This window comes from Manduca sexta, chromosome 25 (genome assembly GCF_014839805.1).
Source record: "Manduca sexta isolate Smith_Timp_Sample1 chromosome 25, JHU_Msex_v1.0, whole genome shotgun sequence".
Classification (NCBI taxonomy): Eukaryota; Metazoa; Arthropoda; class Insecta; order Lepidoptera; family Sphingidae; genus Manduca; species Manduca sexta.
The window spans coordinates 208596-230233 of record NC_051139.1 but is presented as its reverse complement, the minus strand read 5'-3'; positions in this window follow the sequence as shown (position 1 = coordinate 230233).

Here is a 21638-nt window from a genome sequence, read left to right as displayed (position 1 = left end):
GGCTCACGGCCACAGTCAGACAGATTAAATAAAATAAACAGTTACGCACGTTCGCATTGTCAGCATGAAGTGTTGCGCCACTGATTTGACTTCACATGACTCCAGTCATTCCTGTCTCCAATGATTTAGTTTCTAAGAAAACACCCTCTCCAGTGAGCCAAGCAGCAGGCATAACGAAGTTTTTGTTATGAATGTCGTGAATCGTACTAATGTGCAGACATCAATTCCATATGCATTCCCAACATATTTCTTCAACAGACGTAGACGTTGCCATGGTAACTAAAATCTGAGAATCTGGTAATTTTAATTTTGGCATTCAATGATTCATCACAGATTTATTCCGATAGTTCTCTTCACATTCGAATTCAATTTAACTTCAAATTATCATTTGTATAATCCCACTTCTGAATGTAAAACGCTCTTTATACAGTAAACATTATATTAGCAAAATAATTACAGAATACAATTTTAGACATTCTTTTGACAACGTCCAGCCAGAGAGAATAATAATAGAATAGTCGCCGCGTGACATATCTTCTCTTCTGCCAGCCTGCCCGCGCAGCCGAATACTTCCGGAAACGCCCGATGCCATCGGCTAGGATAGCGGCGCGTAACAATAGGGATATAGGACAGGCATACGACAAAAAATTTTTTTTCATTAATTTTGTTTAGTTTCTAGTCAGGCTTGAAAAATGTGCATAGGGCGTTATTATTCCATGTTATAGGTCATTAATTGGTGGGATTATCGTATCTATATTATGAACAAAAATGTTATAATTTCTAAAATCAACTATTTTCATCTATAGGACCGACCGAGTTATGCCAAAATGTATCGATTACTTTTAAACAACATTACGTGAATTGTTAAAATATCAGCAGGATTTTTCTATATATAAGTAAATAAAAAAAAACATTCACGTCGAATTGATAACCTCCTACTTTTTTGAAGTCGGTTATAAAATGTGTACATTAGTTCACACGTACTTTTTTGTCAGATAAAAATAGGCCTTTGCGTATTTTACTGAATAGTAAACTATCACATTTGTATTAATTGCGTGTTAAATATTAATAACTCAATTTGGATAGTTTGTGGGTTGGTACATTTTGGCAAAACTGAATTCTATTGTTTAAGCTCTTGTAAGTAAATAACTAGCGGTATATTAGATTATAACAAAAAAGATAACTGTATTTTAATAGTTAAGTATGTACAGTTAGCACTGCATGAAACCTTAGAATCGTAATGTATTAAATCATTGTGCTAACGCTTTTTATAGAAAGTGCTACTTGAAGCTACTTCATAAACAAATATTAAAACAGTCTACTGCCACCTAGCGGTGTGCCGAATATTTATCATAAAAAATTTACGCTTTTTTATAAGAACCTAGGTATACTACTTTTCATTTACTTATATTACGCTATTTATAATAATAGTAGCTAATGGTCAATACAAATAAAAATCAAACGATGTGTTCGTGATGACCTACCCATTAAAATTACGAAACACAATTTTAGGTGGACGATATAGATGGCGTGTGTAATTAATTTCTGTAATTTGTTGTTTTTTAAGCAAATGTAGTCCAAAATAAGTAGTTAGGTATGTACCTTATTATTAACAGCACCGATTAACATAAGGAATTCAATACAATTTGTACAGGTTGCAGATCTACTTTTAGTCTTCTACTATCACTTATAATTTAATTCTAGGAATAGGTACCTAGATAGGATTTACCCAAAAAAATCTCTTAGAAATTACATTTTGTTAGTGTTAGATTTCTTTGTACTTAGAGATCAAAGTAATGACTATTGTGTTTAGAAAATGTTCGCTGTCTATCGCATGTTTTGTTTATTTTAACGTACCTTCAATGGAACGAACAGAGACGGTCGTCGCCCTAGCAAATAATATTTTTGTCCGTCACCAAATTTAGAACGTGCATTCCATTATGGGTGCAGGGCATTGACGGCATTGAGCCACCGACTGACTGCGATCGATCGCACCCAAAGAAAATTAGGAAATGTTTTTGTGACGCTCACGCGACAACACTATTATTCTCAGTAATAAATAGGAGTGCGTGACGCGAAATGGAGCTCCATCGACCATCGGGCGACGACCGAGGCATACATGAGTGAAGTTGGCGGCGAGTGGGAGCGGGGCGCGCGCCCAACGCTCTGAAGCGTGTTCAAAGCGGCGCTCAGTTTACTACAGCCGCAGCTGGAAGCCGCATGTCGCTCCGCGCGTTACATCTAACGTGTGCATGGTCCTAGTGGCATAATATAACAGCAAATTGTTTAGTGCCGTGATATTATTGTGTTATAGTGCTATACCGCTGGTGCGCCGGGGCCGCTACACATTGTTGTGATGCATTTGAGGATATGGATATGGCTGTCTTGTGTTGTCCTCGCAGGATATGTACGAGCGACAGAGGTAAGGGGGCCGTCTTGACGCGCCGTTTGCCCGGCTTTTTGTAGGGACGAACGGAACGTGTTTGGCCGTGTTTAGTTGCATCGTAGACTTGCGTAACTGCTTTCAATGTCAACATTGACATCGGTCCTGCAGTTGTCTCGTGGTGGCAGGTAGCCGCGTTACGCTTTACCTTGAACGTCAGTTATCGCAGGTAAACATTCTTTATCGCACAAGTCGCATCGCATATCGGACTCGTCTCGAGTAAGTAGTTTCGTTTGATAATGCGAAGCGCGTTGTAAACAAGCGGCTATGAATGGGAGTATATCGCCCACGTTGGGAGAAAGCTAGCTCGGCGCGCCTACACAGTGCCTGCTCTATGCACGGACACTGCCGTCTGAACCACACGCTGCACCTATTAACTGGAATGCTCGAACGCTCTTAACTTTTGATCTAAATTGAGCTATTAAACAATGAATAAGCTGGAACTTTTCTACTTAAACATCTTTGTACTATACCGCATAGTTGTAACGTTATTGTGGTTTGTTATTAGCACATAACATTTTTTATTGTCTATGTATCTATACTTATCTACCACCGTGTAAGATTTTGAATACCTACGCACCTACTTACCTACTTGCAATTTAAAACGTACAAAGAAGCCACGTTTCGTAGATTCGTCATTCAAGATTGATTAAAATGGATTGGCAACATTAAGAGTTGGGCAACATTTAATTGCAGTACAGATTCCACCAAAGCAAGAGTTATTACCGACCTACTTCACCTCTGGAAGTAGTTTGTATGCCCATGCGAACTGCATTCTTGCTCGTTTTGTACCTAAGATTACTATGCTAACATAAAACATAGATGCTAGAATGAAACATCTCACTTCGTGCTTATTTTGTTAATCAGTGTTTTTATGATCAGTCCGCAGGCAAAATGTATTGTAGGTACCTAGGCAACCAACAAAACAAAAATAGTGATTAGTACATAAGTAGTACCTATATCTGCGTACGTACCAACTCAAATAACTCAAGCATGTTTGGAAGCCACAAATAATCTCGAATTTTAATACCTTACACCACGTACCGTAATAAAACAAAATTGCGGATTTTTTTTATTCACACGTTCGAATATCTGCCGGATTGGTATCCGCCTTATCTAAACAAATACGAGTAGACCTATCGATTCCACGTGTGACAATATGCATTTTATCAGTTGCTGTGCAAAATGGACTGTGGTTTATAGAGCACGGATTTATGGCTAAATGTTGCCGTAGACTTATCACCTCAACACCAGATCGCACCCTCGCACCGCATTCCAAATTCAAAAATAGAATAAGAATTAAAAAAGAAGCTTAAGCTGTAAACCATAGACTACATATTCTTTAAACCAAGGCTCAAACCTCGGGGTGTTTATTGCTAATTCGAAATTCGAATCTGGAAACTAAGTGTATAAAATGTACTGTACGGGTCTTTAACATAAAGTTTATTTTACGATACCCTATTTCTCAAAGGAAAATACTACCGGGGTGGTAAGCCTGCGTCACTTTTTTGTGCTATACGTATCTACCTACTTCTCCAAATATCTAACGTACGTAAACACCTTCTTACGTATGGAATTGGCAAACAAATTATATTGAAGCTATAAATATCTTTCAAGATCGTTGTCATATTGTAGCAGGCAATTTCTTAGTGTTAAGGCGTGTTTGTAAATATTCTGATGTATTGGGTCAAAGTTAAAGGGAAAATGATTGAACAGCTACTTACCTACTTATATTGTTACTTTTTACTGTGTAACAGATGAAAGAGTAGACAAAGAAAGTTATGAAGATGTTTGTATTTTTTGAAAATACACACGGTTCAATGGATTTTCTTAAAATTAGCACACAGATCGAGCACAACCAAGGTTAAAGAATAGGCTCTCGGAAAAGCGTAGTGTGACTTTACATAAAAATACAAGACCAGTATTTATTACATTTCAGGACAAAAACAATGACACAAATTGACACAAGTGACACGAAATGAATTCGAAGAAAATACAAAATTTAAAGTCGTAATTTCCGCATGTCAGTTGAGCCGCCTTTAAGTAAAGCGATAGCTTAATATTCGGAGTGTCAGTGTAACAATTGATTTGTTCAGTAAAATATAATAATAATTATATTAAAGCCCTACATTATTTACATATAGGTTCATAATGTAAGCACGAAGTACCTTTACTACTAAGAGGTTTAGGAGTGGCCTAACGTGAAAAAAACAAAGGTCATTTTAACAAATAAGTGTCATGCGCGCTCTTCCCTGCCCCCAACTGTTACATACATAAAAGTTTAAAAAATTTAAAGGTTTTATTGTACGCATTTTGCCACCGCTCTAAAAGTGTCGCTCGGGTCGGCCCCACTCCCAACTATGCTACGCTACTGGGCTTTGAATTTATGTTTATTGTACTAGCTCATTAGCATTAGCAAACTTTACAAAACTTCGAAATTCTTATTAAAGATTCCCAAAGTCATTGACGGTAAACAATATTTTTATTAATACAAAGGAATGACGATGGCAAGTCTCACAATTGTTAAATGGCACGACTGCCCAAAAGCAGTAGGAATACAACCTACGACTTTGAATTACAAATCACTGTTTAGCTGCAGAGTGCATTGCGCTGGTTATTTTGAGGCATCTGATGGCAGTCCCATCAGGCTCTATAATTACATCATCTCTAATATCCATCATACTTCAAAATATCGGTGCTCGCACTACTGTGGATCCTTTCTAATGTACATTTAACCTGGAAACAACGGTGCTTGTACTGTGGAGACGGTAAAAGAAGCTAAGACCACACCAGTGTAGAAAGTAAAACCTCCCCGTCTACTTACATGATAATTAGATTCTACATAAAGGGAACACGGCAGAAATCGCGTTATATCGACCCTTCGCCTCTGGACCGTACCTAGAAATAAAAATTAAAAAACGTAAAATTAGGGAAAAAAAAACAAAATTTGTACTATTCGAATTTATTTTTCCATGAAGTGTAAATTCTCGGAATTAACATTTTAATATACAGACGTAATAAATCAAGACAACACTAAAATTTGTCCCGTTTTATTGGCCGGCCGTAAACATAGTTCGTCTCACACGTCGTTCACTGTCACGACACAGGGCGGCTTTTTGTATTTAGAACTAAAATGTTTTTTTTTTGAATTTTTTGTTTTAAAATTCGTTTCTGTTTTGTGGTACTGTGGAGAATTTTACATAGATCTGTTGACGTAAATAGATATTTGGTTTTATAAATCACTTTTCTTGTATAAATTATATTGTTGATCTAGTTGGGGTCGAACATCCGACATCTTTCGCATCATTTTCTTATGCTTTGCGTTACGTTGTTAATGTTTCTATCGTATTGCAATATATTTCACGGAAATACCATGGAAAGCCCGTGAAATCTAACATGCCATTCAATGTAGGCTCAGACAATGTCCGCACATGCGCAATCATCTCTACTTATAGTTATATTTTGTGATTGTTAGCGCACAGTACATTTGTGATTTTAAAGTCGCATTGAACTTTTCTTTTTAACATCATATGAAGAGCAGCTCGCTTGCTGAACGATACCCAAGCTTGCAAGTATACAATAAAATCACAAGAAATCGTGCGTAAATTCCAGACTCCGGATGGACTATAGATTCGCAATAGAGTTCTAATAAACTAAAGAAACGCTTGTTTCCTCCCAACAAAGCTGGCCGTTGATAGAGAAATAACAAATTAGAGAGCAGCAGTTAGCGTCTGTTTTGCATCGACAGAATGTAGCACAAATATGATGCAGTTGTTAAATATTTGTATATAAACTATTAACAGACGTATCGATGAGCCTGTGAAATGCTCCAGGTTTGATTTCCGTGGCAAGACAAATGTTTGTGTGATTCGCAAAGATTTATCGCCTTTGATACTAGTTTCATGAGTTGTATCTTAGTGTGGGATGTAAATGTGTAGCTGTTGTGTGTTTATTAATCGATCTTATAAAACAGGTGTTAAGGGTATGTAAGTAGCTAAATTTCGAGGACTATCTGTCGAACATTGTTATTATATCTATTGTTTAACAGAAAATATGTGTATCGTATAATTATTTTTCAGCTATGTTGCAGTCAGTAATGGAATGAACTATTTCACAAAATAAAACATCTTAAGACAATAAAAAAAATCCAAAAATTACACCAACGAAGCGTGCCAAATAAAATAGTCTAGCACCCGCGCAACGCATAAACAATCTTAATAATGTGTGTATATTGCTTAATTTCCAACAAGTTTGAAAGCAATAATAAAATTTGTCGGAGTAGCGAGGCAGACAAAAGGACCGTTCCGTCAATAGGAATAAAAGAGAGTGCACGATCGAGCTTGCAGCGGGATCCGGGCGGCCGAAGGGCGGTAGATAACTGGCTGATGGAACTATAATAATAATAAATACAATAAAAAAAAGTATTAACAGGGACATTTTACTATGTAGAACGTAAAGGTTTAAAGCTAGATTAGTCTTCCCAGAAAATTGACGATCTTCACCTGCCATAAAATACGTGCTATTGTCCTTAGTAGCTTACAGTAGTCGTAATGGCGGTGTAAGGATGTGTTTCTATAACATAAATGAGCTGCCTCAACTAAAACTATGGAACCCAACATTTCCAGACAGATACGACCTGGTGACCTTAAAAAAAAGAGCGTATTCCCAACTAAAAGGCAATGCATCTCTATGCCCCCTAGTATTGCAGATGTTCATGGGCGGCGGTGATTATTTTCCATCGGGTAAACCGTATGCTCGTTTGCCCCCTATAACAAAAATCTAAGTACTTTACCACAAAACGGATCTTGCTTTGCACATAATACTGTGTCCTGATACAAGAATTTTAGAAATAACATGCCCAGTGCGAGTTGAAGGAATGCAACATTTAAAATACCACGGCGCCGGTATGCGATACCCTCTACAGTTAATGTTAAACCATTACGGCTCGTTTACATCGACCAAACTTTATTTTAGTCTGACCATGTAAAAAAAAATGCAATGGCACCTAAACTATGACAGTAATGATCATGAGCCCCCCCCGAGGCAATTCTTGTGCGCTTGGTCTCCACACCAAATGCACGCCCATGCACGGGGGCACATTTGCCGCGACCCTAGGCACACAGCTCGTGTGTATGCCTCTTGGTTGCTAAATTCACATTGAGGTCTGTCTAAGAGTTCGTGAACATTTCCCTTCCCTTCCTTCCAACCATCCTAATAACTCCTCTTCCTTCCCTCCATCCCCTCCCTTCTTCCTCCCGGGCCCTAAGACCGCCTAGCTGGAGGCTACCAAACCTCCAGTGATAGCGGTAGGGCTCACCAACTCACGAAGGGGCTGCCGTAAGTTGCTAGGCCGGGGGATCGCCTGTACACCATTAGCGGGGTACCCCCGGTGATAAACACGGCAGATCCCAAAAAAAAAAAAAAATAATCGTGAGTACAATGAAAAAGTATACAAATATTTTTTTATCTTTCATATTGACCTATTTATATATCACGATGTGTTTTATAGACATTTTATAGACGGCTCATTATTAATAACGAAACGTCACTGAATTACCGAGGTATGTGTGCAGGCCCTTAAACATTCAAGAGATAAGACAGACGGACCCAGACGGACATGATAACCCATTGTTTGTCACATAGTTTTTACGTGGGAAATTTATGGAAACAATGACACGAGAATTAACATTCCTTAAGTTCGTCATTGACTGCCTCTGGTACCATCTGGCACTGGGTTTTGTTCTCGAAATGGTATTTTAAGAAACAATAGGTGCTGAGTATATTTTGTTGTCATTTTAGAAACTCATAATTCTGAAAAATTATTGGTAACTAGGAAAATATGTTTTGCGAAATATAGGTAAAACTAAACAGTCATTCCTATCGTGGTTATCAGGATCTTTAAAGGACCTTCGAATCAGATTAATGAATTTCAACCGCCTATACTAGTCTAAATTTCGAATAAAAATATAACGCTCTTATTGCTGGTGGTAGGATATGTTTTGTATGTGCCCGGATATCAGCCACTGTACACAGGGTGTTAAAACCTGCCATTGTGACTCACGTAAGTATGTCGCGTTCCGGGATCAGCCTGTGTATTGCCGGTCCCAACAGGCCGGCCTAATTGTGCCGACTGCTGAGGGGTAATCACCTCTCAGACGACATTTTATTAGACTCCACTCCACTTACCATCAGGTGCAGTGAGGCCACTTTGTCGTGCCCGTATAAAAAAAATCACAAATTCAATTGAAATTAAATGAAATTATTTATTTGAATCGGTAAAATGTTATACGATATTATGCGGCGATAACCTAGTTGGTTGTGGAACGGTCTGCCGAGACGAATGTCCGCAGGTTCAAATCCCAAGGGCACACACCTCTGATTTTTCAAAAAAAAATATGTGTGTATTCTTTGTGAATTATCGCTTGCTTTAACGGTGAAGGAAAACATCGTGAGGAAACCTGCATACCTGAGAAGTTCTCTATAGGAATTTCGAGGGCGTGGGAAGTCTACCAATCCGCACTAGGCCAGCGTGGTGGACTAAGGCCTAATCCCTCTCAGTAGTAGAGGAGGCCCGTGCTCAGCAGTGGGCAAGTATATAATACAGGGCTGATATTATTATTATTATTATTATTAAAATGTTATACATTATTTAGATTCCGTCAATATTAACTCTACCATCAGTTCGGAAAGCAGTTTTCACCAGAGAAGAACGGGCAAGAAACTCTGGTGTTGCTCTTTTCAATCAGTTTAGGGTAAAGACTACAGTACATGATAAAGTGAGAAGAGAAAAAAAAAAAGTTTAGAGCAGTTCATTTATTTCAAAATTTTCCGTCAAATAAAACCACATCCTCAAATTCAAGTTATTCCGCCCCCTAAAACGCAACAGCTACATATCGCCGCTCTGCCGCGATACGTGTGAAAATAGGCCGACCCACCCCATTGTTACTTTAGTTTTTGTTTCCACTTTTGACCAGACATTGTTTGAGTAGGCAACACACATCTGCGCGTGTACAGGCTCAAAATACGCTTGTCATATTGACACGTTTTTTATTCTTTGACTGCAGAATAATGGTGTTTTTATAAATAGCCAAAATGTTTGCAACGTATCTTTAAAACATTAGTAAATCTAAGCCTTACAAATAAATCTTCATTTCACTCTTCATTCGCGTTTTTTTTACATATTGTAGACGAAAGTACTCGACGCGCGTTGATTGCATCAGGACGTATTCTAAAAATGTTATTCAACCTCTACGCATAACTATACAACCTACGCATTCTTAATAAATACTATTTCATCCTATTTCAATAACAACTTTAAGTATACCCAACATCCACAAACTAACCCCACACTACTTGTTCTAGTATCAACTAGTACTTTCTCCACAAAAACCAAACCCCAAACTTACAGGGACCCACAAAGGGTCTGGAATTGAACCCGAGGCGTCTTGTTTCACAGCTATCACTGTCCAGCATAAATGTTGCGAACATGACACCTCGTCGGCTAATCTAAATATCTTGTACTGCTTTTGTTCGTCATTGTCTAATGTGACCATGACTGGTGTTTGGACTATAATGCATCATTTTTTATTGTTGTTTTTGATCGCGGATTGCGTGATGACATTATACCTCTTTGTTATGCTGTAATAATGTTATATTTTTTACTTTATACGATTGCTATACGGGTAGTAATACTTGATTGTTTTTCTCCAGGGATTTCAGCCACCATTCGCCGCGTGCTGGTGGGTGAAATTAACATATTTTTTAATGTGGCAGCAATGAAACCACAGATAACGTCTATGGTCAGCCCCTCAGAGTCAGCCCCAGTTAGCTCACTATACTCCAAGCGACGTCTTGTGGGTTAAACTTTGTCCTCGTTGCTAGAGTAATCAAGGATGCGTTGCGAATATTGGAAAGAAGTGATTGAAAACGCGGGAGGATTTTAGTGCGCTCAGAATTTTCACCGGTCTGACTAACACCAAGGCTGATCTTTACGTTGGTTTTAGACATGTTGCGGAAAGGATTTCTCTCAGTTTTTACGAATGCCTACATAACACCACCCCCACCTGGCATAATTACGCAATAGCATGGATTATTAATCGTGATTATTTCGATGAACGTAATAAACATGGTATATATTAGGATTATAAGAGTGATTTTAGCTTATAAGAACTTTTCAATATTTCACATAGATTAAATTAAACATCATATCTGCCTCAGAAAGAGTTACAATGAACCCAATTAAAATAACTACAGCGATAATTGGAGCAACAGAATGCCGTGGCAGGCAACCAGCAAATATTTGTATTGGCTGATGGAAAATAAATACTCCGGGCGAAAGAAATGTTTATTGGGGGTGGCTTATTGGGCGTAAAGAAGTGGCGAGGCAGCGCAGAGGCTCCTGCACATTGCTGCTATTGTATTGTTTTTGTATGTTTTAGCTTAAAGTCTTGCTTGGAGGAAGTATCATATAATTCCTATTCAGTAAATCAGAAAATAGCACAATGAATATGTAGCTAAGTGCTCAACTCTACTGTACGCATTAGTATATATCTTAATATGCTTCGAAATGCGTAAATTAAATCAGTAAATTGTACTATATTTGCTGGCGACGTACGTGGAAATCTTGGTAAATAATTAAAATAACCCATATACTTGAGCTTCATTTATTCCGTACCCAAATTCTTCAAAATCAATTAATTAATCACTAAACTGCAACTAATCTTCTTTTGCATTTAAAATATTATTATGGTTTAACATTAATTGAAAACTAATTGTACACCTGATACAAAACAATTGCATAAAATTGCAACCGGGCAATACGATACAATGGGGTTCTAATCAAGCGTGATCTCTTTCAAGCCAGCATACAAAACAAATGCTGGTCGTTACCATAACAAATTAGAAAAAGTGGAGGAGGGCGCCAACTCTAGTTCCGTTTAGTGGACACTGGGTATTACAACTTGTCTCTCTCTCGTTGTCTAGGTAATATCGCAATGTCTATTTCTGCAACCTAACAGCACTGTGCAAGTGTTTTAGTTGAGTTTGAAGAATATTGATCTTAGTAGCCGGTGTAATTATATTTTAACGCTAAATTAGATGTTTTGAGGAGCGAAACAGAATGTTATTGCAACAGCCCTATCATTGGATTGAATAAAAAATACCTTTATATTTTTAATGATAGGGGCATTTTCATGTCGATGAGTAGATAACATGATCGATTTCATAATTTGTTATTATTACCTACATTATCTATCTATTCTTATCAAGGTAATCCTATAAATCTATTCACTTAAATATGTAAATTTGTTAATAATAAAGAATAATACTGCATTGAAGCATTCAGAATTTTTACCATAAGCATGTTGACAGTAAAATGGGTACTTTATAGACTTGGTGTCTGAAACCATCTTCTCTTACTTTTAAAATTATGACTCCAACATGTCAATGTCGGCTCCAATGTCGGAATGTGTATAAAGTTATGGAGTAGATTGGGTTGCGGTTACTCAAAAAGCATGACTACAAATTTGAAAATTTTCTATTAGAGTTACGTCGACCTAAAGTGTACTAGGAATTTAAGAATAAGGCAGTCTTTATTTTAGAATAATAGTGAAAGAAAAATGAAAACAGTTTTTTTTTCTCAGTTGTATGACTTTTATCGTTTGGATATTTTTTCATAAATTTCCGCGATGCTCCAACTTTACTGCCGTATTTTTCCTCTACACTTCCTTTCCATTCATTTAACCGATGTTTATTTTTAATACAATCAGTTAGATGCTTGTTTATCTCATTTATTTCTGCTATGCTATTAACTAGTTAATTTATCTGTCGATACGGCAAAGATGTTGACACAAAGGAATTATCCAATCGCATCACCATTAACAATGTTGCTATACTTTCAATAAACAATACAAATTAATGCAACGGACAGTTTTTTATTCACAGCACTTCCAAGAACTCGTTAAAGCTATTTATTTCGTATTGCAATACGAAAGGAATAAACAATAAACATTTGTATGTAAATAATTAAACAATAGTGAAAAGTATTTGTATTATCGGAAGAAATAAAAAGTAATCCTTTTGTGCATGTTTTAAACCCTTTGTAAACCTTAACGCGTTTATAAGATGATCTTTAGGTGAACATTTTGGCTTCAGTTCAATCTGTAATTGGAATGAGGTTTACCGAATATTGCTCGATATTATGTATTTATCTATAAGCTATACTATTACTCTGAAATCAGCCATTTCAGGATTAAACTGATATTATATTGAACCACCTATATTTGTTAACATTGGACGAGCCAGTGGAACTACCAGACATAATAAGACGTAACATCTAATATCTCACTATAGCGAGCGCAGTAGAATACCTAACAATACTTTGTAATTCAAGGTGTTGGACGGTGTTTCTACTATTTATGGGCGATCGTATCGCTTACTACTACGCAATGACATAAATCCATTCAATTCACAATTTTAATTTTGTCATGCACTAACAAAAATACCATGGAGTGTAGAGTAGAATGTTGGTTTGTATTTTTTTTTTTATATTTTCCGTTAGTTTTTATGACAATATAGGCATATAGCTTTTTGTGTAGACTGTAAATCATTATTTTTAACTTAGTCGCCGGACTTTGTTTTACTATTAATTTCTTGAAGATACATCAATAAACACAAACGAATTCATAATATCAATCTATAAAAACTACATTGAAATTTTACGAAAGTTGTTGACAGTCTGCGCTGTGCATTACCGCGATAATTTAATACTTGAAGACTAAAATGACGTTCATATTAGCTTCAAGATCCATTAATCACAATATAGTGTGAAAACCAAAATCTTCCGTATAGCGATCCAGGATCCCTAAGGACTTCATTCCACCAGGTGATTTGCAGATGCCCCCTCCATTATAGGACCCCAAGCGTAATCAAAAATGACTTCCGGCAAATGGTAGGCATGAAGAATCCCGTCTCATGACTCGTAATTTGCTCAACTGTGAGTCATATGAATATAATGATACGTCTGTTTATGATATCAAAAGTAACTGCTCGCGGCTTTGCACGCATCTAAGACCAGTATAAAAGTGATAGGGTGGGTCTATCGCCATTTACTTTATAGTACTAAGAAAGTGCAATCTACAGAAGTCTATAAGTGTTATAATTGTGTGATAAAAACATTTTCAATATGATAATGTTATCTTGTTAATTAAGTAGTATGTGGTGAATACGTTGTCCTGAAATTCTTTTATTGGCTTGTTTAGTGGTTAGATAATGAGTTACTTTCAGAGAAGCAGCGTTGCTAACTTTGAAAACAGATTTAAAGTTTTAAATTGAACTCCTGACCAAGATGTTAATTAAATATAACTAATAATCTTTTTATTTTTTATATAATTCCACATAAAATTTTAGCATTTAAAATGTCCGAATTTAAAAAAAATATTTTTAATATAATTTTACTTGCCAAGTCATACGTTTACTATCAGACCAACTAAATGCTCGTCTCGTTATGCAGTTGTATATAATAATACAATTAGAGTAGCTGAGTGATTGTTCCTCAGCGGATGTCGGTACAGTGACTCAGAACTTAAGTAGAACTTCACAGATGCGCTCCGTAATTACTTTCTGCTAAAACGAGACGGCATCTAAATCTCAACTCTGTGTACAGTGTGTATAGCATAGATTGCATTGTTTTCATTAAATTAAAGTAACGTAAACCGTTGCATCACGTGTTTAATAAACAAAGTAAAATTCGAGACTTGATTGTTTAGATGTGAACTAATTAATGATACACCCTCCTGCGCCTACATTTAAGCGGGTACAGCAAATAAGTACACTGGACCTGATTTTAGGCGCAGAGTATTAAGAAGCATAGTATTAATGATTTAAGAAGCTACATTAACCGCTGCGGGCTGAAGCTAAAAGAAAATCTTAAGAACCGGTGCGCTAATATAAAAGTTATTAAGTAGTACATATACAGATTCTTGAAGAAATACCTCAGAAAATATTCAATATATTTTTATGCCTATTCATCTTGTTACTAATAGAAATCAATTGATTCTACGGAACAACTAAAGTACTTTTAACATCAGAAATCTGTACGAATATTTCCCACAGTCGAACTAGTATACACACTCTACCACTAATAACTAGAATAGTAGTAAATATTCGGTATTTACCTCTTAATGAAATAACAAAAAAGTAAATATTCATAAATCGAATACGTGTCATAAAATCCATTAGTTATTATTTGTACATCAAACAATACGCTCACGACTAATTGTCTGTATAGATTGGCTTAGCAAATACCTGACATCGTAACCTATCCGCATCATTACCGTGTAGTGTTTAAGTTATTACCATTCTGTGTGGTAATTCGATACAAATTGATAATATACGTTAAGTACTTATAGCATTAAGTTCATTATTAACTAGCAATAATATTTTATAAAATTGAAAAACTAGCTATTTAGGACTTCTAGATTCGATTCTGATAATTCTTTCAACAATAAAAAGCTACTTCGATACAAATTGATAATATACGTTAAGTAATTAAGCATTAAGTTCAATATAAACTAACAATATTTTATAAAACTGAATGATATTAGTTTTTAAAAGAGCGCGCTAATTATGAACTCTAGATTCGATTCTGATAATTCTTTCAACAATAAGAAGTTACCCCTGAATGCTATAGTTTACTTTTTTGTATTCCCAGATACGCTGTCTGTCTGCGAGCGAAATACCTTTTAAATGTAACCTTTATTTCAAAAGCCGTTAAACTATTTCCAACTTGCCATACTTGACACAATCCAAACATCAGAGCAGTCCCAAAGCAGTTGACACGGTGATCTTGCTGAGCGAACTGCCCTGCCTGTATCAATGCAAATTGGTCCAATCCATTTGGCCTGCCGCGGACTCCGACGCAATACGACTCTTAACTAGGCGCATCCGTCTTCTATATAGTCTAGATTTCGCGCAAGGACATTAGCTTGTGTTACTGAGAAATGGTAGGACAGTAATTGTTTAATACATTAATTCAAGTTATTCTCATTTAAGACGTAACCAACGACAAACCAGTGATAATTTAAATTAATAAAGTGTGTAACAGTCGCCTTATAAAAACTATTTACGCTACTTCTTTCTCCGCGATTGGCGTCAGTGGCGAGCGTCAGCCATTTTTCACTTTTCTATTACATTTTTATATTAACAGTAACTAATTAAACATTTAAAGACGTGGCATTGTTCACTACCAATAGGTCTGGTAATGACACAATATAATATTTGAAATCATATCGTCGAGCCTCTAATACGGGGATGAGAATTGAACAGACCGGCAATATGGCGGCCATCGTTGTATCCAAATTCTTTCGTTGGTCTCTATATTTGTCCTGCACACCAGATGCAATCTTATCAGTCACACCGAGGCGTGTGATGTTTGTTACATTCCCCGTATTTACGCTGGCTTCAATATCCTTCAATCTGGAACACTATTAATGGTGCTTCAAGTAATTGGTGACGAATGTTAAGTACTTATTTACATACGGGTCGTTGGTACTTGGGATCCTTGATTCTTTTTTCCCTAGGGAATAAAAAAATAATAGTGAGTGTCTATACAAGGACATTGATTTGAGTTTTATAGACTTTCTAACTACAGAATATTTGCACAGTTTATTTGCAAAAGAAGTCAGTACATATTAACCATATTTTTCGCGGGGATAAAATGCGTTATCGCTACTACCACTTGGGGACCAGTAGAATGGTTATGTTGGTTTCACTAGTCTTACAGCCCAATGTTGACACTCGTGAGTATATCATTATCCGAGCGAGCATTGGACCGAGTCCCTAATCCCTAACCCCCACACCTTCAAACCAACCAAAACACGCGGTGGCTTTCTTCGGCGCAAACGGCAAGGCCCCTGGGAATACATATCAACCATGGACACTAAATTTCGAGACCCACCACGTTGTCTAATTGTCCATAAACATTTAAGTCACGTTGCTAAATGCAATATTGGATGGAATTTTCCAATCACAGTACTGTGTATTGTTTTTGCAGTCGAAAATCCCGATTTTGTTAAAACTATCGCATACTGGAACGTGCATTCAATGATAATTACAGTAGATAGCAAGATGTAGAGGACGAGGTTCGGTGACATAGCGCCGTCCGGGCAGTGCCGTGTGTTTTTGACTTTTAATGAGCGTTAAACAAAAATAATTACAGTGATACGTAGGTAATCTGCAATAGTTTTTAATGAAATTATGAAATTTAAAGTATTGATCCGAAGATTTAACCGATAAATAATAAATATCCGAGTCGGGAACATCTGTTCCGGACGTGGGCAGACATTCATGACATCCTGCATCCTGCGAATATTATAGATTGTACGTGAAGATACTTGATTCTTAAAACCCAGTGCAAAAAATATTTGACTGTTTTTATAAACTACGAAATTCTGTCGAGGTTGCCATCCCGAACAAAAGTGTTTAAAAAATCTCAAAAGGGTTGCCTGACTTGAGAGCCGTACCCGAGACCTCCCATCGATACTATAAACAGCCGTGTGTGGTCGTTTAGAAAATATTTCTATTCCCGATTAATCTATGCACGGCCCGTTTAGTCCCCGGACACTGCACGGCTATGTGAGACCATGGTTCAACCCGAGTTACCGTTAGCCCAGTACTAGAATCCCCGTTAATGCAAGTTTTTGCTGTTAGTGCGCGGCACGCAGACTCCATTTTGTTTTATGTGGATATTTGACTGAAACTGATTTAGATTAGACTGATAATAAAAATGAAATAGTATATTAGTTGTAAAATGTATTCACTTTATTTCCAAATTATTAACAGACAATTAAAAAAAAAAGAACTAAATGATGCAACAAAAATGCTCGTCATCTAGTTGTTTAAAGGAAAGCAAAAACTGTTAACAGTTAGATACGTAAAGAATTTCCTACGCTCATGGCATATTTCAAACTAAGGAAACATCAAAACATACTTTAGCAAATCAGTGGTTCCATTAAGTAAAACAATCCTCAATATACGAAGTACTTCGCACAGTCGCATGCAAATACTTGTATACATGGTATCGCGTAACTCAATTACTATAATGTGCTTCGTAGAAAAGCCATATGAACAATTAAGCAAAGTAGTAAATGTGGCCTAGTCCAGTGTTTTGTTTGGAACAATGGCGCGGCTCATTACCGTCCGCTGGTGCATGCATAATGAAGCGTGTTCATAAAACTGTGACGTCGGATCGATTCTCGCAAGTACATCTAATGTCCACAATACATGTGTATTTGATTAGGTCGTTATTAAGATAAAAACAACCATAAGAAGATGAGTGGGGCTTAGATCATCTAGAAAGGATGCATATTTATTTCGAACAAAAAAAATGTACACTTTCAATTCATAGAAAGTGCCCATTTGGTGTCGTTATGAATAAATGCACACATAAATCAATCTGAAACCAATGTCTCCTTCAGGTACAATAGTCTGCAAATACAACAGTTGTTATAAATGCGTGGATAAGCATTTGATCTTATTCTTTTGACAGAAAAGAAAAATTATACATTCCCTGTCCTTTATATATTGTCTAAGGGGTATGAGAAATAGACACGCTCCACGAAATCACATAGTAATGTCATGTTTTCTTATTCTGAAATTATATGTTATGTCTATGAATGCATCCTAATGTGACTACAATATCCATTATAACAGATCCCAATCGTCCTTGCACCATAATTCTGGCAACTATCGATTGTTTCATGCATTACACACTGTTGGGTCAAGGATGTATTTATTTATCAAGTCTAGAACTATTTCAAGGTCACTTCCGAATGTCTGTGACGAACAAACGTCCCTATTGGTTAACGTACTATTAAATCTGATATCAACCTTGATCTATTGTTCAGCTGACCGCTAACCGCGAATTGTATAATGTTTTTTCTAAAAAATAAATTTATGATAACAATCTAAATATCTAGATTCAAATAAAAATATACAATGATATTATTTTTATAAATAGATAAAAATTCCAATGGCGTTACTATAAAGTGGCATGATGGGGAAAATGTTACCCAGCTTCAGAGGGCACTAAAATTTTGTTATTTTTACCTTGTTTTTTGTATTAAAAAACTCAAACATCTTCACGTCCCAGTCGTTTTAGTAGGATGAACGTCACAGCACACATCCGGTACAGATGTTCCGGTGTCCGTCATTTTTTAATATTCATTTGTTAAATCTTCGAATTATTACTTATAAATCATATAGGTTCCAAAATATACATTATTTTCATTCATAACAACTTTACTAGTACATAGGACCAACACCTCAGTCTGCCCCGTGACCACGAAGGCTGCAAAGTCTTCGAACGTCGGGAGAAAATGAAATTATAAAAACCGCGATAAAATCCGAAAATAAGTTTAATTTTAATGTCTAACATTCGCGTAAACATAAGAAATCATTAGTACATAGGTAGATTGTTTTGTTAAGCGTTCATTTAAAAGTCAAAAACACACGGCCCGGTCACTGCTCGGACGCCACTACGTGACCGAACTTTGTCCTCTATAACTTGCCATCAATCTACTATAATTATTTTTAGTAGAATGTTTCCGAGAAAAGTTTATTTAGGTTAGGTTAGCTTTTTCGTGTTGGAGGGTCTCCATTCGATCAATTTGCCACGGACCCTTCACAGTGTACTTATAGTTACTCCACCAGAAAAGTCCGTCTAAAATCCAAATGGCTATACACAAAGAGAATAGAGTTTCAGTTTGTTGTCATCAAGTTGTTTTATTGCACACTGTAAAAGGACAAGTGTTGCATTGTAAGCTGATTTATTCCAAACGGAAGGAACAGGAATGTATTAAAATAGAATCGGAGTGTGCAAGCGACATCCAATCGACCGGTGTGACAGATTAAAAGTGAAGCAAAACGTTTTTATGCCTTCCCGGTTTCGGATGCACCGCTGTTATAGCCAGGGTTGTCGCTTTTTGCTAAAGTAGAGAAGACTTTATTTTCAAAAAGCTAGTTATTCTATCACATCACCATCGTCACTCCAGATAAGCGATATGTGATGTGTTGATCCTCTAGCTATAAATTGTAAGGTTATCTAATAGGAAAAGGTTTGGGTTTAAAATAAATAAAGATACAATTTGCCGAAACATGCTACAATAACATTGTATAATATGTCCCACCCTGGTGTAGACAGGTTACCAAATTTTTTTTTACTTAAAAAAAATGGTTGTCCTGTCAACCCTAGTTATGCCCACCATGTGTTGACGTACAGATATAAATGGCGACTGGATATTCAGCCGACATTCGATAGTTATAAACTAACCCGTTCGTAGGCTATTTGCTTGTTTTTTTTATATTTTGATAGTTTTTATGCTCTACTTCTGAAACTGAATTTTAGTATGTGAAGGGCTATGCATAATAATTCAGACAATATACCCGTTGTTTTCTAAAAAATTGTTAAAAATTTAATTTGAAGTAATATCTTGTTTGGATTTATCTTTCCTCAGTCTTTCCATTCTTTATCGTCAGTACCTAAGACAGTGGGACAGTTTCCACTGTTGGGCACGTCCTTACTTTTTAAAAAGATGATTTACACTATTCATCCACCACGCTGGTCTAATTTTCTATATACTATGCTAAACTCAAGTTCTCAAACCCTAAAGTACACAGCGTCCTCATACCTTCATTCAATCTTCATTGATATAGCGATAATTAGTAGTAAATACATGTTGTCAGCGGTACCCTGAAGGTGCAAATTCCCACCTCCCACTTAGCAGGCTTTTCGTCTCCCCTATAAGCCATCTTATCGATATTAATTAGAAAGGTATATCGGCTGCAAGGCATCGCGAAATGTCGGCTCTTGGAGCGATTCTCGAGTGTATTAAGATGCATTGGTCTTCTATCTTACGTTCAGAAAAATGACGCGGTGTTTGGTAAATATGTTGGTGTAAGGAGAATTACATAGAACAGAATACTGTTTTTTTATTCGGGCACGACAAAGTGGCCCCATTGCAACTGATGGAATGAAGAGAGATGTTTATCCCTCGCTAGTCGACACAATTATGCCGGCCTGTTTGAATACACAGGCTGATCGGCCACTACAGCGGGTTTAACACCTTGTGAACGGTATTCGGTATACGGTAGCGTAGGACGACCTCCGACCCGCTGGTCCGACGATATTCGTAGGATCGCCGGTGGACGCTGGATGAGGAAAGCGGAGGACCGAGCAGCGTGGCGCACTTTAGGGGAGGCCTATGTTCAGCAGTGGACAGCTGTAGGCTGATGATGATGATAATGAACGGTATTCACTATCCGGACGGATACAAATATCCCACGACAAGGGTAATTAGTTAGGAACTCCGTCGATTTCTCGGATGTCTTTATACATCCCGAGTGGTAATCCTGGTTCATAAGACCATCGAACGCAACAAACCCATTGGAGTCTATTATTTATCTATTTTCATGAAAAAAAGAATGCCTTAAATTTAAATTACAACAGGAAAATCAAGATGTACTGATTTACTGACTAGACTAAGACGATTTATTACTGAGCGTGATCAGAGTACTTATGTCATTGCGTTATGCGCAATTTGTACAATTAATGATTTCCTTGCACATCGACATTAATTTATGGCAAGCGTGATTGAAATTAATTTATTTCATACATATTTAGATGAGTAATGATAACGAACCGTGCAATTATCCGGATGTATTACAATTTGAATATCGTTAATCATTTTTTACGTTTTGATTAAATTAGCTGTATAACGTGGTTAGTTTTTGTACGGCTAGGTTCGTACGTGTTGAAAGTATAATTAATGCAGTAACATTTTTGTACATGTTCCCATGTGATATATAAATATAATGTATATTATTTAAGCAACTAAAAAAAAGGAGGAGCGTATATATTTTTTATGTTTGTTACCTCAGAACTCATTCATTTACAACGCGATTTCTTTATTAATTTACTTGAAATAATTTATTTTAATTGATCCAATAGAGTATCATCAAAATCGGTTGAATACTTTGGTTTATAAATCAAAATTACTGGAATAAGTATGTCATCCAAGTAAAGGAAATTGCGTATATCGATTTCCTGTGACTATCCAGTATTTTTATTTTGCGTTGGGTTCTTTTGGGTTGATATCTTACTAACACAAAAATTAAACCGTCTCCAAACACAAAATTAATA